Source organism: Zootermopsis nevadensis, unplaced genomic scaffold, assembly GCF_977971745.1.
Source record: "Zootermopsis nevadensis isolate Lab colony 2312 unplaced genomic scaffold, Znev_1.0 Znev_ptg000061l, whole genome shotgun sequence".
NCBI classification, from domain to species: Eukaryota; Metazoa; Arthropoda; class Insecta; order Blattodea; family Termopsidae; genus Zootermopsis; species Zootermopsis nevadensis.
The window spans coordinates 22,272,203-22,294,208 of NW_028259192.1; the positions used below are offsets into that span (position 1 = coordinate 22,272,203).

General features: G+C 44.8%; 1 protein-coding gene across 4 annotated transcripts in view; it reads right to left on the reverse strand.

Annotated features, from left to right (window-relative positions):
• The window catches only part of Pde9 (phosphodiesterase 9), a 67,456-nt gene that overhangs the window by 29,698 nt on the left and 15,752 nt on the right, over positions 1 to 22,006 (reverse strand). For 2 of the 4 annotated variants that reach the window (XM_087341034.1, XM_087341032.1), the window contains exon 2: positions 18,126 to 18,425. The gene's annotated coding sequence lies outside the window, so the exon portion shown is untranslated. Of the gene's footprint in view, positions 1 to 18,125; positions 18,429 to 19,425; positions 19,540 to 22,006 lie in introns of those variants that run through there. The other 2 variants (XM_087341033.1, XM_087341031.1) reach the window with 2 other exon arrangements.

Consider the following 22,006-nt stretch of genomic DNA (forward strand, 5'->3'; position numbering starts at 1 on the left):
TTTTAGTAGGGTCGAATGAGAGGGCGCCTATTAATGATGGCTTCGGACGAGCGTACAGGGGTAAAGCAGCAACCCACTTATCATGTCTCACCACTGACGTCAATCACTGCCGATATGGAAGCAGACACGTCGCTCACGCACACACATTAACGCAATACGTGAGTGCGTGCCGCCGAGGGCACCACCTGTTGTCAACGCTGACAAACTGCAGTGGGTCCCACCGCTCGTGTTCGGAGTGCCATTTGTTGTTAAGTAGGTTATTTAACAACGATGTATGAAAAGTAGAGACCATTTATCTGCGAACTGGACGGAAGTATCAAGCAATGAACTATGGAAGTAATATCAGGATTATATCCTGTGACTGAGTAAAACCACGGCAAGTGTGAGAATAGCTGTCGACCCAGCCAAAAGTCGAGCCACGTACATCAGCGTATGTGATTATCTATGAAAGAATGTGCGATTAAAGACGTATTAATACCTTCATGCTCGTGTCTTATTGTGTGCTTTTCGTACAACTGTCGTACAGACACTTAAGAGTGTTTAGACAGGTTATTTTTTATATTATTTAGTGTTCTGTCTGAGGACAGGTCCATATGAACAGGATCCTTCCATCCTTTTCTCGGACTGGTACCTGTTCATATACGTTCTTGGCAGATGATCCAGAAATGGTTTGCCATTGCCTTCTTCTGTGTGTGAATGGAGTAATTGTTGGGATGCCACGGAGGAAAACTCCGTGTTGCCTAGACCACGGCCTTGCCCAACACAAGTTATAAATTCGGGCACCGCCGGGAATCGAACCCGTCAAAGTTCAGAATATTCAGCGATCTTCCCTTGAAATAACATCGAAGACAAACTTTGAAGACGGAGCTCGTCTAAAAAATATTTAAGAATCCAGTCCGTACCGCGAAGAAAACACAACTCTTCACCATTTAAGCGAGCAACCGGTTAACGCGGTTTAAGAAAACAATAGATTTGAGGTTTTTCGATGTGGTGAAGAAGACGGATGGTTCTTTGCCCACGCCACTCAGATGCCTATACGAAGGGTACCGGGTTCACTCCCCGTGTGCCGAAACTGACAGCCTTCTCCATCTAATGCGTGGGAGGTTTATCTCCAAGTCAGCCATGCGCCCAACTGGAGTGTGTATTGGGGGGGGGGGGGGACACGGATCATTCCAGCGCGTATTCGCCCACCTGCATAAAGAGAGAAGATCTCTTCGTTTCGCTACTCCGGAAATGGCGTTGTCACAAGAATAGACGGGTCTGTGTCTGCACGCCACTGCAGCGCTGCTATGACGTACATGCACACAAAACACCGGCCGCGAAGTTCCCCTCCCGCGTTACCTAACAGAACATCTTTTACAGCGGTTTTGTACGAGTGTCTCACTCTGTGGCTCGCAATATTTCGGTTCTTTTCGACCAATAAGGTCCTCAGAGCGTTGTCAGCCACCTAGTTGAGGCTTACGCTCACCGAAAACGCCTGCCTGGCTGGCTGGAGCTGGTTAACCACCAATGTAATATACAAAACCTTTTTTTATTTTTCGTGTTAGCCGGACTCTTACGGCTAACACGAACGTATCATCCTTGAGTTATGTAACCCCCATCAGTCGACGATTACCAATATCGATACAGCTGCTATTAGCGATACATAATTGCCTTGACGTCGTTATGAACTTCGTACATGATTTGGCGAAAATCTCGCACAGACTTCCGGTCGGTGACTGTATCGATCCCAGGCGATGGTCGATAATTATTTACGTAATATCCGAAAACACATGTTTAATTTTCATCCCAGACTAATACGTCCCTGATGTAAATATTGACGGGATAGCAAACTCAGCTGCACCGATGATACGGTGCAATGAGTGTGGATATACAAATAGTTGGAATGCGAAACACGGATAAAATCGGTACTGTCAACATGTGAAATATAACAGGCGAATTTACTAAAGATCATAACAACAACAATAAATATCATCGGATTTATATTTATTTTATTTGTAGTGTTCTGTCTGACGACAGGTCCATATGAACAGGATCCTTCCATCCTTTTCTCGGACTGGGACCTGTTCATATACGTTCTTGGCAGATGATCCAGAAGTCGTTTGCCATTGCCTTCTTCTGTGTGTGAATGGAGTAATTGTTGGGATGCCACGGAGGAAAACTCCGTGTTGCCTAGACCACGGCCTTGCCCAGCACAAGTTATAAATTCGGGCACCGCCGGGAATCGAACCAGAGACCCCAGGATTACAAGGCCACCGTTCTAACCGCTAGACCGTGAATGTTTTGCTCATATCATCGTATATGAGCAAAAAATTCATTTGGTGCATGAGGAGGTAAACGTGTAGAAGATAGGGTCGCATTTTAAATAGAACACCCTGTATAAACAGACGCAGAGCAAAGAACAAACAGCATATCATGGTTGGATATTCGGTTACATTAAGTGCAAATTAAATTTCGGTAATTCTTGTCACCGCTCAGTTCATTCATGGCAGAAACTTAATCTCTGTTTACCCCGTCAAATTTAGTGTCTCTCGCTACCCATCCTTCCTCTCCTCTCCTCTCTTCTTCGAGCTTCAAAGTGTTGTTAAACTAAACTGCTTAGGGACGACCCCATAATGGCCTGTCCGTCCGTAACCTTCTCCCGACAGTCTCTTGATATGATCACTCGGCTAACACTGCTTATTGCGAACCAGGGGACCGTCATGTCCTATACTAATAGCCAATTTTAAGGCCGTGAAGTTGGCATGAAGGCCGCGCCAACCAATTGTGACTTCTTTTATTTCTCACCATCAACAATGCAAACCTCGTATGATTGTTACGACACGTGAGCCTAATGAAACGTCTCGCTGCTGATGTCGATGAGGAATTCCCCCCCCCCCCCCCCCCACTTCTTCAATTCATTACCTCTGCACGCTAATGAACGACACAGATCATCGCGATGAAATGTTTCGCCCTCCGTCCTCGTATTTGAGAGCCCCAGTCTTCATTTCTCAGGCAGGCGATCTGATACTCTCAAGTAATTTTTAGTTTTCCTCAGTTTTTATTATTAAGTGTTCTGTCTTACGACAGGTCCATTGCTCTGCCCAAAAATAGCTCTCCAGTTGTCCCTATTCTCGGCTTCTCGCTTTAATTCCTGGAACGTCACCTTCTTTCCTTGTTTAAGGTCGTCGGTTAGCTGTATCAGTCTTCTTCCCAGTCCTCTCTTTCCTTCAACCTGGCCTTCGATGATATCACTCATTAATCCATTCCTTCTCATAATATGTCCCAGCCAGTTAGCTTTCCTTCGTGTAATCTTTGCTCGTTGACTCTCCTCAATACTTCTTCGTTGGTCACTCGATCCGTCCACCTGATCTTCTCTATTCTTCTCCAACACCACATTTCAAAACTCTCCAGGTATTTCTGTTCCTTCTTCCTGAGTGTCCAAGTCTCTGCTCCATACGTAACACCTCACTAGTTTCTCCTTCATCTCCAAGCCCAACTTGCTAGTGAGAAGTATCCTCTTCTTGACGAAAGCTGCCTTGGCCATGGCTATCCTTGCTTTTACTTCCTTGGTGCATAGAGCGTCCGTCGTGACTATGCTTCCGAAGTACTTGAAATGCTCCACATTCTCCATCTGTTGGTTTCCAATTACAACGTTCAATGGTTCTGCTCTCGGTGCTATCCTCATTACCTTTGATTTTTCAATAAGAAAAAACTCAGATCGTAAAATATCGATGGTGGTCTTCGAGTTTGATTCTGTTCGTGGATATCAATGTTTCGGAGAAACATTGGATTTGTTCAAATATAAGTCGCGGACAAGGTATGGACCTCCAGCTAAATGACTGGGTACGAGGCCAACACCTCCCCACAGTAAAAATCCACCAAGTTACGAAATGTTACACAGGACCTCGGAAATTAGGGGCTCTTCTGAACACGGCAATGAACCTTAGATTTCCATATAAGGCGGGGAATTTGACTAGCTCAGCGTACTGTAGCTTCTCAGGGCGGACTGGTCGGTGACTGGAGTTACCATGACATCGCCTTAAGCGGCTGGTCTGGGAGCAGAAAGTAGTTCCACCAGGACCTAAGCGCAGTCTCTCTGGAAACACGAAGCTACATTTAAAAAAAAGACGAGAGACGAGCGAAAGAAATAATTAGGAAAGAAACAAAAGAAAATATATTTAAAGCAGAGGAAAACAAGGGACGTTGCACCTTGTAGTCTGGTAGATGCTGACCGACGTTTCAGAGGAGGAGATTACTGCCTCTACTATCAAGACGATGAATCACCGTTGATGACTCATATTCAAAACTACTGAATTAAACGAAAATGAGAGTTGACCAGTCCAGACCACATCAAGGTTGCCTTAAACGTAAACGCATTCCGCGTTGTCTCTCTTGTCCGACAGCAAGGCGCCGAGCATAATCGGTTTATGTCTCGTGAAAGAAGACTGCGTGACCTAGGAACTCGTAGTCTCGCCGTGAGAACCCCAGACTCTCACCAAACAAGGGCAAACATCGCCCACTGGAACCAAATTCCTGGCCTTATTCGACCAGTTAACTAATTATTTGCGGTGTGTTAATTAAATTCCAGTTTGAGGCCTTTGATCTCAGTTTACGTATGGGCACAGCGACATTTCAATAAAACGAACATGCACGTGAATTTAATTAAATATTTTCAGGTGTTCCGCGCGCTGTGCCCCGCGGGGTACCCCGTGTCTGTTTGATGTACTAATTATCGTATTTCTGCTATCGACTGCACTCTTACGATGTACTATCGACTACGACAGTATCAAGTCTGCAAAGAACTCGCAAAAGATGAGTAACTGATGGGCAATACTCGGTTCGGTCCGACACAAACCAAGGTAATTAAAACTCACTTATGAAAGCGCTAGTCATTTCTTGAAATACGACTAATGGGAAAGGCACGACCCGAAAGTTGGCGAATAAGAGACTAATCTGAATATTCTGCCCTACTGACACAACGAAATCACTTTCTAAGAATAATGATGATGGTATTTTGCTGTTATAACCGTTGTCATGGTAATGAACACGCGCTTCTATACAATGCAGCACAGTTATAACCTCTACGTAAGATCGAATTTGAGATTGTGGTGTGTTACCTGATATAAAATTAATTATTTATTATTAATTCTCTTGTTACACAAAATTATATAATATTAATTTTTATATGCTGCTTTGTTTCACTTTTCAATAACAACTTGTTACTTTAATTCTTCTAGTTCTTAATAAACTACAAAGTCGTATAAAAAATGACATCGAAGATTTCCGTCTTCTGGGTTGTTGCGCCGTGTAGTCTGGTCGATGTTAACCAACGTTTCGGAGGTCATACTGCCTCCATCATCAGGGCGATGAGTATGAAGATTTCCGTCTTCTGGGTTGTTGCGCCGTGTAGTCTGGTCGATGTTAACCAACGTTTCGGAGGTCATACTGCCTCCATCATCAGGGCGATGAGTATGAAGATTTCTGTCTTCTGGGTTGTTGCGCCGTGTAGTGTGGTAGATGTTAACCAACGTTTCAGAGGTTATATTGCCTCCATCATCAGGGCGATGAGTATGAAGATTGCTGTCTTCTGGGTTCTTGCGCCGTGTAGTCTGGTAGATTTCCACCGTTTCAGAGATCCATGCCGCCTCTATCATCGCCCTGATGACGGAAGCGTTGGTGGAAATGTACCAGACTACACGGCGCAACAACCCAGAAGACGTAAATCTTCAGACTCGCCGCTGTGAAGACCTCAAATCCTACAAAAATTACCTCACTTATAAACTTGGAGCTGGCGGTGGGGGCAACTACAAGTCTGCAGAAGCTGATAACCTCTGTAGTACGTTCAGAACATCTGACAATTCGTTTCCACCACAAGATAGCTTCGGGGCGACAGAAAAATTAATGCAATACTTTCGTGTGCCACAAGGCCAACGTAGCGTGGTCTTCCTCTCCAGACATGGGGTCCCCTCGAGTAGTCGCTAAATTCAATGAGCCGAGCAGAGGGAATGGAATCTCTGGGTCTTGCAGCAAGAAATAGATTTCGCAGCAAGAAGGCCGCGTGTCGGAGGAGGAGCCCGAGTGCTACATTCTGAAGGGCACAGATAATCGTCAACACCGACACCCGCGAAAGGTGTTAGCAGGCAGTGAACCCGGGACGACTATAAAACGGCTTTCTCTCATTTACAACACACATGGGCCTATTTTTCAAATGCATTCTTTGAAATTTTGTATAACTGGATGGTACGGCTGTCTTCTGCCTCATAGCCCTGACGATAGAAGCAGTAAGCACCTCCGAAACGTCGGTAATTTTCACATCAGTAGCCGTCATAACTTGAAATTTCATCCAGTACGATCACAAGGCACATTTTTTGGACCAAATTTTCGCTGCCTTCATCATGGAGGCGGGTCCATCAGCTGAATTAAACGGTCCTTTTGGTATTCATTCATGAACCACCGTTGAGTGACAAAATCCGGATTCACTGCATCAAACGTCCAGTGTTACTGGAATGTTTCCGCCGTGCGGATTGCAGTGAATGCCAGGCTCTTCGTGGAACTCCAGTATCAGCAAAACTTAAGTCGAGTTAAATCGTCCAGAACAGTAGCACACTGCGGGGTCATTCAGCTCCTGCCGACACTGACCACTGCCTCGAGCCACGGGTGAGGTCTTCCAGAAGACATCCTTCTTCTGGGTTGTATCGCCGTGTAGTGGTAGAATTTTACCAACGTTTCAGAGGTCCTCGCTGCCTCCATCATCAGGACGATAACAGTCCATCTTCTCGACGGTACCTTTTTTGAGGTAACATTCTCCACTCGATGCTAATTCAGGGCAATATGAAGTGTGAACCACGAGGTTCAAACCCCGGCACGAGCTGCTGTGGGCGGGAGAAAGCAGAAGTGGTCCAAGTGTCGTGAGACCAAGCGGCCATTTCCCTATCAGCCAGTTCCTGTGCCCGCCCACACGTCATTAGCCCGCCGGACCGTCCGCTGTGACAGACACCAGTCGCCTCAAAGAACATACGGGGGCTTGCGAGTTCAGGCTACCTCGTGAAATGTCACTGACATAAAATAAAGAAAGTATAACCCGTCCTTCCGTCCTTCCGTTGGTTGACGCTGATATTCAAGGCAGCAACGCCGAGGACGGACTGATGTACTGCAGTCCTGAAGATGGAAGCATTGTTTTCCTCCGAAACGTTGTTGTCTGCCTAACCAGAAGAGCAGCTGACATATCGCTTCACATTCCACCGAAAAAAATAAAATACTTGTGTTAACTAAATTGACTGACTCCATTCAAGACACGCAGAATAATAATAAGAAGAAGAAAATCTTCGTCTTTTATGGAGCCAAAAGGTTTATAACTGTGTTCACAAGAGCCCGCCACCAGTCACTATCCCAAGCCAGCTCAATGCACTTCACAAGTTCCTACCCGATTTCCTTAAAATCCACTTCAATATTTTCATCCCATCTATTCCTAGGTCTTAAGAGAGGTCTTCCCCTGAACTTCAGAACCCTCCTCCCCTCTGCACAATAATTCCCCAACCTACGCATGACATGAGCACGGGTTCTAAGACGTGGCTGCACGCCACTGATCCCTCCTCCCACACGACCCCTAACTTCAGTCTTGGAGCACAGCTTCACGAAGCCATCCCGCCATGCAAGAGATAACACAAATGTAATAAAATTACGCAAAATACGCCATGGGGAATATCCCCGGTCAGCCAATGCAAATCAGTTCCGAGTTGAAGCTGAATTGCATCTTTCATTTGAGTCTCGTTGTCTCGTCTCGTCCACTAAACGACTGAGCCCTTCTCACGTACTTACACTCTTCAATTGGCTGAACGATGTCGAACAGGGGCTAATGGATTCATATGCCCATTCGAGCTCATCTAAATATCATTTTAAAATCCGGTACCTACCTCCAAGAAAACACGTCATACCTCCATCACCGACAGCCAACTGTTCATCCTTCAGTTTTCGTAGACTGTGAGATTTTAGACATCGATCATGTTGTTCCTGGTTTCTGGCGCCGTGTATACTCGTTGGTAGACGCCAACGACTCGGAGAAACACAAACTCACATCAGCCCTAAAGATGGAGGCAGTATTTCCCCCCCGAAACGTTGGTATCTATCAACGAGTATACACGGCGCCTAAACCCAGGACATCATCAACCCCGGTCTGTCCTACCTAAGAATTAATTCCGACAGTGAAAATTTTCGATACGCGTTCGAGCTTCAAGTGTTGGTGATCATCTCACAGTAAAACGTCTACCGACCGGAGGCAATGCACTATCTAGAAGTCATCAGAAAAGGGTTTTGGGCTGACGAAAACCAAGTCCCACTCCCACATACATTGAGGCACACGCAATATAAAACAACTACCTCACCAGCAAATAATTCTCCTCGAAGGACTTCTTTCCAAAGGGAAAACACAGATTGGTGGTATTTGGGAAGACATCTGGACAAGTACTGTCCACAGATCACGAGAAAAATCCTGCTGAGGGAAGTCGTTTCTGGGGCAGTGCAGGGGGTAAGTTTACTATCAGCTGGACTAGAGGGCTGCTATTGGTAAGAAATGTGATACGTCAGAGTTTTACGCTACTACACAGACTGAAAACATCAAGCGCTTAAGAGTGGTGCATAGTGAGTGCACCTGTACTATGTTCTGTGGGTGTTGCGATAATATTCTATATTAAATCGCTGTGCCACTGTGAGGTAATCTTAAAGCTGTACCCATTAGAACGTCTGTTGTTCGTTCAGTGGTTGTGGAACGAATCCTTTTAGGATGGGTCGTCACTCAACGCGAAATCTCGCGCATGCGCGTATATCGAATTCCTAGCAGGGATTTTCTCCTGATCTGTGGACTGTAGACCGGATACCACGACTGGCGTATTCTCGTGTTTTCCCTCAGTTCCCTCCTACACGCAAATTCTGGAACACTGACCATGTGGATGAGCGTTGTACCACGGCTGACATAACTCGGCTAATACCTGCCGAACGTAATTTATTCTGACTCAGGGTTCCGTGGTTTTCCTCAGTCCTTCAAAAAGCCACAAGTCCGGACCACACTTTGAGGACCACTGCGGAGGCGAACAGCCACCTGTTGCACTGAGACTCGATAGGGGGTTTTCGAGGGAGCTTGTCCTCACCTCCTCATAAAGACCCGAGGTCAGAGAACTTCCGACCCCTTGCGCTATTGGAAACGTTTGAATCGAAGCTGTAACGCCAAACGTCCTGCGCAAACACTGTGTTCTTCCGACGATCAATACAAAATGCAACAAACACAGCAGAAGGAGCCTGCATCACGAATTACAACTGTAATAATCGTCTGGTTTCCAAGAACGTTTCTTAAGACACGTCAGACCAAGAGGGGCGGGGCGAGGCACGTCGGTATAATTACAGTTGCCATGGAAACATCACCTGCCTATATTTAACAACACGACCTGATCAATCCTCTGCTACAATGTAATGACGATACATGATTCCTACAGCGACCTGTCAGTGGCGTGCAAACAATGGCAGATCACAGATCAACATCCTATATGATGACACGGAAGTTTCATCTGTTATTCACAGACTTCAAATCTGGGAACTGCGTCGAAAACACAAAGCAAACGAAGCAAAATATCCAAGAATATGATAACTTTAATTAACCAACTAACTAGATGGCTTAGGTAAACCGAAGGTTCATCACCGATTTAACCAAAGCCCTCCACCGGTCCCTGTCCTGGGCCAACAAAATCCAATCTCCTTCAACTCCTATCTCCCATAGATCCCACCTGAGATTATCCTCTCATCTACGTCTAGGTCTCTCCAGAGGTCTCTTCCCCTCAGGCTTCCCAAATAGTGGACCCAACCAACCAGATGGCTTACGGAACCCGAAGGTTCATCACCGAATTAACTAAAGCCCTCCACCGGACCCTGTCATAGGCCAGCAAAATCCAATCGCCTTCAACTCCTATCTCCCATAGATCCCACCTGAGATTATCCTCCCATCTACGTCTAGGTCTCTCAAGAGGTCTCTTCCCCTCAGGCTTCCCAAATAGTGGACCCAACCAACCAGATGGCTTACCGAACCCGAAGGTTCATCACCGAATTAACCAAAGCCCTGTCCTGGGCCAACAAAATCCAGTCTCCTTCAACTCCTATCTCCCATAGATCCCGCCTGAGATTATCCTCCCATCTACGTCTAGGTCTCCCCAGAGGTCTCTTCCCCTCAGGCTTCCCAAATAGTGGACCCAACCAACCAGATGGCTTACCGAACCCGAAGGTTCATCACCGAATTAACCAAAGCCCTGTCCTGGGCCAACAAAATCCAGTCTCCTTCAACTCCTATCTCCCATAGATCCCGCCTGAGATTATCCTCCCATCTACGTCTAGGTCTCCCCAGAGGTCTCTTCCCCTCAGGCTTCCCAAATAGTGGACCCAACCAACCAGATGGCTTACCGAACCCGAAGGTTCATCACCGAATTAACCAAAGCCCTCCACCGGACCCTGTCCTGGACCAACAAAATCCAGTCTCCTTCAACTCCTATCTCCCATAGATCCCGCCTGAGATTATCCTCCCATCTACGTCTAGGTCTCTCCAGAGGTCTCTTCCCCTCAGGCTTCCCAAATAGTGGACCCAACCAACCAGATGGCTTACGGAACCCGAAGGTTCATCACCGAATTAACTAAAGCCCTCCACCGGACCCTGTCATAGGCCAGCAAAATCCAATCTCCTTCAACTCCTATCTGCCATTCGCTTTAATTAAGCAGTCTTAAAAAACTTCAGCGGATATTAATGAACTCACGAAAACACAGTCACGTGGGATGTGTTTAAGGGAACTAAATACATTTATGGACATCGTAAGATACCTCTGCCATCTAGATCCAGAACACTGATCGAACAGCGTTTTTCTTTCTTTGTGTTTGACGAAAATCATTCGGCAGAACTAGTCACCGTAGTTTCGAACGTTTCCTGAGGATCCGACTCACGCATTCCTAGTGTGCAAGCAAACATCGCTGAACGGACTTCCTTTCCGGGACGGGCGGCTCTAACATTCCAGCTTCCTTAAATGGTCATCCAGAGCAATTGTCGGGTGCGCGCAACTCTGGCTTAACGCGTTCCGCGATCCTGAAATCCTAACACACCGAAACACCGTGTGCTGTGGTCTCAGGATCGAATCTCTGTTCAATAAACAGACCATTCTGAACACGATTTTAAGTGGTTTTCCCCTCAAACTCTACTGGTAAATCCTGGGACAGGTAGCGTACTCTAGAATAGATTTCAGGCACTTCAACCCCACCATTCATAACCATCCTTCTATAAAATACAAGCAGAAATGCTGACGTCACGAAACACGAAAATCCATCACACTTCAATCAATATAAAAGCCAGCAAATCTCCCATTCCAATTGCTTAATTAATTTGCCGATTATTTTACGACACTGTATCAACTGTAAAGTTAATGTAGCATGAAATTAAAAATTCCTTCGTGATCATAAACAGGGATGAGAAAGGAAACGAGGTCCTTTGCCTACGTCACAGTTTTCTTGGTTGGACCGCAGCCAGAACGTCTGGATGTCTGATCCACCAGCATAGATTCGAAAGGAGTAGTCACCCATACAAGTCAGGAGTGTTGCAGTTCAGCTAGGCTACTTTGTACCTGTGATAAACTTTCACGGTCTGGAGCGTCAGAGATTTAAGAACTGGAATGAGTCGCAGTGCCATTTGCTTATTACACAGGCTATTTTTAGCTTCGCCACGTGAAAGAAGGTATAAAGACAATCATTAATGTCTTCATCCTCCTTCACCAATCAATAAGGTTAATGGACTCTGTCGACATGAGACACAACCTCCCAATTTCGTCTCAGACTTCCTGTATGTCTCCTGATTGATGGCTAAAAGTTATAAAATAAACATTAAACCCTTTAATACCGAGGCTCGACTAAATAACATTTAAGAATTCAGTCCGTACCGCGAAGAAAACACCTCACTTCACCATTACAAGGATCAACTGGTTAACGCTGTTTAAGGAAATAATCGCTGTTTACAGTGAGAATCATAGTTCGTCTGATTAATATTAAAGAAATCAGACCGTACCGCGAAGAAAACACCACACTTCACCATTACAAGGATCAACTGGTTAACGCTGTTTAAGGAAATAATCGCTGTTTACAGTGAGAATCATAGTTCGTCTGATTAATATTAAAGAAATCAGACCGTACCGCGAAGAAAACACAACGCCTCACCATTACAAAGATCAACTGGTTAACGCTGTTTAAGGAAATAATCGTTGTTTATTCTGAGTGTAATAGGAACTCCATTAATTCACTGTCGGTAGGGTTCAGTGTTAAAGCATGTGGTAAGTATAGTTACCGCTCGTTTCTAATTGCTTATTGTTAGTGTAGATAACCATTGTATTTCTATTGCTTGTACTGTTAACAGCATCAAATACAACGATATTCAGTTAACCAGTTGATCTTTGTAATGGTGAAGTGTGGTGTTTTCTTTGCGGTACGGACTGAATTCTTTAATATTAATCAGACGAACTTCGATCAAAATATTCCGTGATTTTTCTCGGTCCTAGAGCAAATGCTCAGTAGATACAAATATTCCACGCCCCCTTCCAGTGTTGGTATCAAAATTGGAATTGGAACAGAGTTACAATTTCCCTACGTCAGAGGCCACTCAAGAGTGCAGCGTGCTGGCCTCAAGGCCGGGGAGGTACAGCGCCGCCTGAGGTCGCATCTGAATCAGGACGACATTCCAGGAAAGGATAACCACTGGATTCGATACGCTGTCGCCCACTTTCTGAGTACTGGCTGTTCACAAACTGCACCGCTGCTAAGGCGAATCCAACTCCACGGTGCAGGCGAGGAGCCATTTATCAAAAAGTCTACAGACACTCAGCTGGTCGCGAAACTTTCCGCCTTTTATGGAACCACAAAGCTAATTTTCGTGTTCACAAAAGTCCTTCACTGCGCTCTCTTCTGGATAAGCTAAATTCAGTTCACAACTCCATACCATATTTACTTTAGCGAAATTTTTAATATTATCTTCTTAATTAGGTCAATGTCTCGCCTACCAACGAAAAAGGTGACCAAGGTGGCGGAGTCCTTGGCTTAACCATTCCTGCTTTCGGAACGCATGGCTGGAACTGAAGTAAGGTACCGTATTAACTATAAGTTGGGATGTACTTACACTAACGGGACTTTGGCTGAAGGCCTTGACATGTTCAGACTAGAGGCTGTTCTTTCCTGCTAAGTCTTTCCGGCTTTTACGTGCCTAGCATCCGTCTCCTTCTAACTGCCTTAATCACACTAATGACATTCCGATAAGAACACGTCCTACAAACTCTTCACCACGTGGCAGTCTCGATTCTTGGGTCCAAATGTTCTCCAGGTTAAGATATTTCACTTGCCTGAAGCTGGCCTGTGTTTAAGTTAAACACGCGACGAGCTGTCACGTTATCACGTAACGTGATGCCAGAGTTTCGAAGGAGCAGCCCATGACGGAGAGTGGTGAGCTTCACGTTCCGGCCAGCTTGTCTCCGGTACCCAGTGATTAAGTGTTTCAGGCCGGAACTCAACGCTTCACTGACGCATTCTGCTGTAAGTGAACCTCCAAGTTAATCTCCCCAATCCTGTCATTTTATGTAGCCTGCGTACTTGAAACAGCGTTGTTAAACCTTTGAAGTCCAGTGGCAACAAGTCTCGTCTGCTTCGAAAATCAATAACCCTTCATTTTGAATTTATGGGTTTCGTATAATTATCAGAGTAAACAACATTAACCAGTTGATCTATTTAATGGTCAAGCGCTGTGTTTTCTTCGCGGTACGGACTGAATTCTTAAATATTATTCAGACGAGCTTCACGCTTCAAAGGGTTAAATAAAGTTGCTAACAGTCTTTCAATAAGGTTTATACAGTACTGCAGGGGCAAGATTCTCTTAATTCAGAAGACGTCGCTTGGATAAACATTTAAAAGTATACTGACAACGGCGTTGTAGCACTGTTGTGATCTTCTGTTCGGGGACTATTATTATTTTATTATTGTCATGACGACCGCCACGGTGGTCTAGCGGTTAGAACGCTGGCCTTGTAATCCTGGGGTCTCGGGTTAGATTCCCGGCTGTGCCCGAATTTATAACTTGTGTTGGGCAAGGCCGTGGTCTAGGCAACACGGAGTTTTCCTCCGTGGCATCCCAACAATTACTCCATTCACACACAGAAGAAGGCAATGGCAAACCACTTCTGGATCATCTGCCAAGAACGTATATGAACAGGTCCCAGTCCGAGAAAAGGATGGAAGGATCCTGTTCATATGGACCTGTCGTCAGACAGAACACTAAATAAATAAAATAAATAATATTGTTATTTTAAAAAATCATATTCAAAAAATGCATTATGTATCTGAGTTGGCTCTGCGTCCGTCTTCAGGCAAAAATGCGCCTACTCCACTGTTCCCGTTAGATAAAGTTAGTGTTAGCCGTCGTTGTAAACTACGTTAGCGAGCTAAAACTTTACAAAGACGTAACTTATATCTAGGGATCAATTTATAAACGCCCATGAATTCGACTCTCGGCGAAAACAATTAACATAATCCTTTGTATCAAGCTGGAACAAGGAATTTTGACAAGGTACAGCTCTGTTATTTTATGGTGGCCCTTGGTCGGCGAAATAGGGGGAGGGAGATAAGAATATTGGGGCGAAGTGCAATGACAAGTCCCGCTGTCGGTACCAAGAGAGGTCATGACACAGTGGTTACAGATGTGTTGGGAAAATATTAATCTTTAATGTCCATAATACGGTAAAACTGAGCGAGATATTGACGGACGTTTCACTAACACTTTGAATGTAACTGAATTATTCGTATTTCAAATTTATTACATAAATATATGTTCTTCTTCCTGTGGCTCTACAACCACGTGTGGGCCTTGGCCGCCTCCTTTTGGAGGGTTTTTTAATCTTTGAAGTGTGCATATGTGAGTAGTGAGTGGCCAGCCCACTGCCTCTGCATAATTTATACTCAATTCTGATTCGACTGCTAGAGCCATCTATAAGAGAATCAAGAGAGACATGGGTGAGAAATGGCCACTGAATTTTGATTACGAAACATCTCGACATAAATATACGCACACTTCGTAAAACCAGCGTACTGAGAAAGTTTTATGCTTGCCGGATGAAATCTCTAAATTCGACCTGCTCACCGGCAGATATCAGCAGACTGACACAGACCGAAAATAAGCAGAACTTTTCTGACCACGTTTACTGCGCAGCCGAAACCAAGGACCACCATAAATTAACAGACCTGTAACCTTCTAAATTACCAAACAAACTCCTAGCTACCAGAAATAAATTCAATAACAAGTTCAAGAACTGGTTTATTATAAGAAGTGAAATTGTGTATATTTCCTCTCATGAAAGTTAGAACAATTACTGTAATTCAAATATCTACTGTGACGCCGGTAACAAGAAAAATGTATATACAGCGTGTTACTCCGAGGAGGAAAACGAGGAGGCCAGTTGTCCTCCTCTCCACCAGACAACGGAGAAGTTTACCTGTGACCCGAAGGGACCAGAAGCCCGCACACCTGATTACGTAATGCCCCGAACGTCATGCTCAAAGCGATTTCACTGTCGGCTGACTCCCTGGGCAACCACCATTCCGCGCTGCATTTATTCCGACCTATTTGCGAACATCACCCGCATTCACCCGTCATGAGTTCGTGTGTGAGAGGCAAACCTGGTCGCCAACACCCAAGTTCATTGAAACATACCAAACAAACGTCTTCAGGTAAGGCGCCAGTCCAAACAGTTTCATTCTTCGCACACAGGTAACGTCGCCCTGGGCCTAAGTTTCACGCGTTATGGACCTCGTTCGTAACGACAGATGCGTAGACACCTGTGAGCTGCACGATCTGACATTCGGGACGCGGGTATTTCTCTGTGCATGCTGTCATGTCCTCCTCTGAACACGGTAATAAGTCTTTGGGTTACACAAGAGGCGTGTAATTTCTTGCCCTGATGACGACTCACGATCCCCCCAAAAGATCTCAACTTCTCAGACCTCATTAAATTGCGTCCAGTCTCAACCAGAATTACTTCATTCAGAGCAGACAGGTTCACAAACCAGATTTTCTGCAGTCAATTGAACGATGCTGTATCAAAGTATTTTACCTGCCAATGGTTACCGCACGTTATAGTTACCGTAAGGCATGCGGCGGCCGACAGACTGCCAGGGGCTAGATCGCGAAGTATAAGTTGAACCTTGGTCAAGCTGAAGGCCTGATGTACCAGTGGCACAAAGGACGACACGACCATCAATTACAAAATGCAAATATAAAGCTATTTCGTCCCTCAGACTCACGTGTAATCAGAGCTTGCTGTGTTAGTTTTCTGCAACCCAGAAGCCAACTGCTTGGCTCTAAGGGGAGTAGGTGCACTACAGGGAATTACTTTCACACTACAGCACATCCGGGTGTTGGTCTTCTAGGTTGTAACACTGTGTGAAACTCCAGAGATGCTGACGTATCGAGGAAAAACATACTGCTTCCACCTTCAGGGTTGAATATGGAGGCTGTATGTTTCTCCACTCGGCGTTCCAACCCAGTACATCAACATTGAAATCCTCGTTAACAAAATAAACTCAGAACTTAAGCATTCTTCGTTTCTGCACAGTCAGACGCCACACAAAAGCGCTCTGCTCAGTTGTAGTACGTCTACAACATTTAAGAACGTTTCCGTCAATATTATTCTTGGCCAAAAGAGGCCCGCGGTCAAGAGAGAGGCTGCCTCAGTTAATCAAACAGCTACAGCCTCTCACGAAGCGCGGTTTTGCACCATTCTCTCCTGACAGAGTGTCACAATTTAATCGCGAAACATGCCGCTCGATGTCATGTCAGGAGAGGTAACTGGAAACGAGGCTCCCTCTAATTCAATACAACCCTAAACCTCCACGTGGGGGTCTGAGCCTTCATAAACGATGCTCTGGAAACCAAGACATATGTACGATAAAGAAAAGCGTGAGATTTCGGATCCTCATGACGAGTATGAAGATGGTTGTCCTCTGGGCCCTGATGAACGAGGCAGCAAGGACCTCTAAAACGTCGGTAAATATCTACCAGGCTACACGGCGCAACACCCCAGAAGACAGCCACGTCAAATCCTGCTAAACCGAGTGTTTGAGAACAGTTGTAATCGTATGGTCAATGTAGAACAACGTGGTCATTTCCAATTTGTCAAGTAATTGTTTTTAATTCTTGAGTAATTTTATACCTCTATATGTATACGAGGCGAATACTTGTCTGATGTTAAAAATCCAAAAAAAACATGGTTTAAAAAAAAACATGGAGAGAATACATTATCGTCGTATGAAATAAAAAATGTATTGTAAACAAACTAGCGCATTCTTAGCAGGATCTGAGGTTTTCAGAGTGGTGAGTGTGAAGATGGCTGTCTTCTGGGTTGTAGCGCCGTGTAGCCTGGTAGAAGTTTACCGACGTTTCAGAGGTACTTGCTGTCTCCATCATCAGGGCGATGAGATAACTCCATTCACACACAGAAGAAGGCAATGGCAAACCACTTCTGGATCATCTGCCAAGAACGTATATGAACAGGTCCCAGTCCGAGAAAAGGATGGAAGGATCCTGTTCGTATGGACCTGTCGTCACACAGAACACTAAATAATAATAAGATGAGGTGGTCTAGCGGTTAGAACGCTGGCCTTGTAATCCTGGGGTCTCGGGTTCGATTCCCGGCGGTGCCCGAATTTATAACTTGTGTTGGGCAAGGCCGTGGTCTAGGCAACACGGAGTTTTCCTCCGGGGGCTTCTTCCCCGGTTTCTCCGTGGCATCCCAACAATTACTCCATTCACACACAGAAGAAGGCAATGGCAAACCACTTCTGGATCATCTGCCAAGAACGTATATGAACAGGTCCCAGTCCGAGAAAAGGATGGAAGGATCCTGTTCATATGGACCTGTCGTCAGACAGAACACTAAATAAAAAATAAATAGTGATGAAGATGCCCATCCTATTTCTTGAATCTACACTGAAGACCAAGACACTGTCCCGTCACCTCCGTTTTCAAATCAGACTGTCTTCGATCGGTCCTTATATTTTTAAATGACTCGATGAAATCAATCGTTTCATATTGTACTCACCACCAGGACTCAGCCGGCATGTTCCGCGAAGCTTGAGCAAATGCGATGCGCTGTTCTTGGCAGACTTCCATCCTGACGACGCAAATGCACTAACCCTTTGAACGCTCTTGCAAACTGATGTTTTCGTCACACGGGCCTTAAATAATCCTCTCCTTCACTGAAATATCGCAGGAGCGGAGTCAGTTTATAGATTTGATTCCCTCAGACTTCAGATTTCGACCAGACGTCGGCTCGAATGCAATCGTTGTGTTTCCATCGTCGATTGTAGATCGAGAATTGGACCACTGCCACTTGCGGGGACTACTGAAACAAAACAAAGACGCATTACGTTCCGTCGATAACAAGCAATTTAATAATAACACGCTCTCACTAGACCGCGTGACGTTGTCTGCTTTGCTTAACGACGCTGTTTCTCTGAGTGTTAATAAATATCGACACATCATCTTCCGATCGCGTTGTGCGCCGTGCAAGAACTCCTGAAAATACATCCACGACAGAAAAATGTACTCGGGTCAGCTCAATGACGTCACGCGTCTTCTGGACCCGAGCCCGAAAACTGCTAGAACTGGGTTAAAGGCTTCCCAGAACACTGAATTAAATCAATATCATTTATCGGGTTTCCATACGACGCACGGTTATATAAAGAGAGAGAGAGTTGTATCCGTCCGCATTTATCGTGCACGGACTGACATTAAACGTGTTCCTGGAGATCTATTCGTAAGGTCATGGGTTCAGTCTTCACGACTAGAAAATAAGTCGCGTGTGTTACGTGCGTGACTTGCGTTAGTCGGACGGTCGGTCAGTCGTATAGACTAGTCAATCAGATAGTTAATCAGTCAGTTATCCGGCCACCCAGCCAGTCAGCTAGCCAGTCATCAGTCAGTCAATCAAACAATCAGTCAGTCAATCAATCAATCAGTCAGTCAGTCGTACAGGTAAGTAAGTACACACAAGTGTCGAGAAATGAATGAGACACAAGGTCACGAAACAAAACAAAACTGTGTGACGTCAGGCCCAGCGCTGCTATCTTATATCTCTGTAAAAGCCAATGAACTCTACAAAAATAAAAAAAAAACTGTCCTCGTTAGTGCCCATACTGATGATTATTTAACGACGCTTTGTCAGCCCATAAATATCAAGGCTGACAAGTTTCCCCTTACGTCGGTTAAGTTTTTGGCCTCAGCATCAGCGCTTCTCGTCAGAGTTGAGTGCTAACAAACAAGTGACAGGCGGATGTGTACGCTGTATCAACTCCTCAACATTACTGTCCAAAGGACGACGACGATGAACTATTAGGTACCTGGATCCAAAGGTCCAATACCGTCACTGGGCATGATCCTGAATGCTTCCAATCCAGTTCGCACCGTTAAAAACAAATTCCGTAAATTCATCCACCTACAACCCTGATGATGGAGACAGTATGCTCCTCTTAAACCCTTGTGTCTACCTTCCAAGCCGCCGTGACAACCTCAGATCTAACTCATGATTTTCCTCAAGGCTTCGCACCCATTCCAGCTGTTTGCTGTTACACTCAAGACACTACGAGTTCTGTAAGTGAGGCGGTTTCTTACGAAATCGGAAGGTCTGTTGCCAAGCAACGAACAGCTAGACACGTTTAATAACAGATGACGCCACAGGCTATGCAAATAGGTGGAATCCAACGCTCACAAACAAACATGCATTATGCATCCATGAGAAGAGTCTACTGCGCGGGGAGGAAGGGGGGGGGGGGGTTTCTGTTCTCCTCAGGCGACCTCCGTTCGAACCTCGGTCGCAGTAATCTAGACGCACAGAAGTTTGAATGTGAAATTGCAAACTGTTCGTGTCACTATACAGAAGGCGTAGGAATCCTCGCATCGTGCTTTACATAATGTCATGGGTAAGAGGTCAGTACTTTTCCATCGAATTCCAAAGATTTTAAGTTCAAATCTCGTCCGGAAACAAACCGCCTACTCTGATTTGACTTCTCTCAGTTGTTCCAGGAATATGACGCGATAGTACCTTATAATAGGCCACGACGATTTCCTTCCGATTCACGCATGCTGTTAAGAAAACTGCGTTAACTTAACCAACAAATAATCCAAGCGTCTTTACTGTCGTTAAGAGGTCAGTTTCACACTTGGGGGCAGATGACCCCCATCACATATTGTATGAAAACCCAGATCCATTCTGGAGACGACAAGAATGATTCCAAACGTAATGAAATTAAAATCGACAGATTCAGCTGATGGATCGTATCGAAACTGTACAATACCAAATTTCATACTAATCCGTTCCACGTGCAGAGAAGTAACGCGAAGCAGATTCCAGCGCCTGGCTGAAACAACTCCTCGCGTCTCTTAGAGGGTTTTTAAATTATTCGTCCAGACCCTCCCTCCTCTTATACCATTCAAAGGCATAACAAATGAACAAAGCACGGGACACGTGAATAAGTAAACTGCATCATGAGACTGCCTTACGGGACCTTTGCGCGCGTTTCCGACTGGCGCCAAGCATCAACGTCACACGGACCGGATACCGCAGTGCGAAGGAATGGGTCTGAATCCACGGGAACGCAACTGTTCCAATCTCGGCTCTGATACCGGGTATCCTGGCTTCGTTTTTCATGAGTTTACTCAGCACCTCCACGTAAATGCTGGTACAGACCTCTCGTTTTACACTACCACTTCCACGTGCTTTTAAATTCATCATTCATGAATGATTTTACCATCTAACCCTGTATAACCTACACAGTTGCAACAGCGTAATTAAATATTCGAAGAATAAACCAGGACGCGGATCCAAAAGAAGACCACGTGGGATTCGAGGAGGGGGGGGGGGGTCAGTTACATCCGAATTAACTAGTTTCGTTTTCACTGACTTTTATAATCAATGCTACCTACGTATAAATCAATGCGAGATTTGATGACACATTGCCCTGATGATGGAGGCAGCAAAAACCTCTGAAACATCCATGCTAATTTCATAATAGTAAATTGGACGTTACTTTCACAGAAAATGAACGTCTAACTACAGACATGCAGAGCATTATGAAGACAGAAAAATCTACAAATATATCTATAAATCAATAAATGCATTGCATCGAAATATATAATAGTTTTAAAATGATAAAAATGACGATATAAACCTGAAGATGATGTCATAAAACATCGAAACATGTCGTACAATTAATAATAAGCGCCATAATAAATGTAACATCATACTACGATAAAAGCGCCATAATATAACATAATATAACTTGTTGTAATATTTTATACTACAGATGTTATAATGTTATATAAATTTTAACAACAACATTTTAAATACGTTTGTGTATAGACTGTGATAATAAATATATATATATATCGGTAAACCTTTACCAGATTACACGGCGCAACAACCCAGAAGAAATCTTCGACAGAAAATATTTTCTTTTTTGTATTGGTACGTTTGGTATTTGATATGGGTTATGTGTATAAAACGTAAAGCAACATTTTGAAATATAATTAATAAAATTTAGAATATACTTTTATTTTCACGCATGTTTTAGGCATATAAATAATCTTTGTACTGGTATCAGGGGCCTTGGGTACAAAACTGTAATTGAATTTCGGTGTTTCAAGCGATCGCGTGCCAACTTTCGTGACTACATCCATGGCGACGCAATGTTGAGACCCACTTGTGGTGGGTACTGAGTGTACCGATGCTTAAGAAGGCCATTTCCATAGAAACGACATTCTATCGCGGGCTCCGATCACGATGCGGAATTGTTTCCAGCCGGCTGCATCAACGGCAAGGGTCAAGCCTCTTTTGCACCCGGGAAGTATTCATCCCTCATCTGTTTACGGTATCAGACGCCAGGTTCGGGCGACTTGGCATTTCGGGAAGAGTCGGGATAGAGT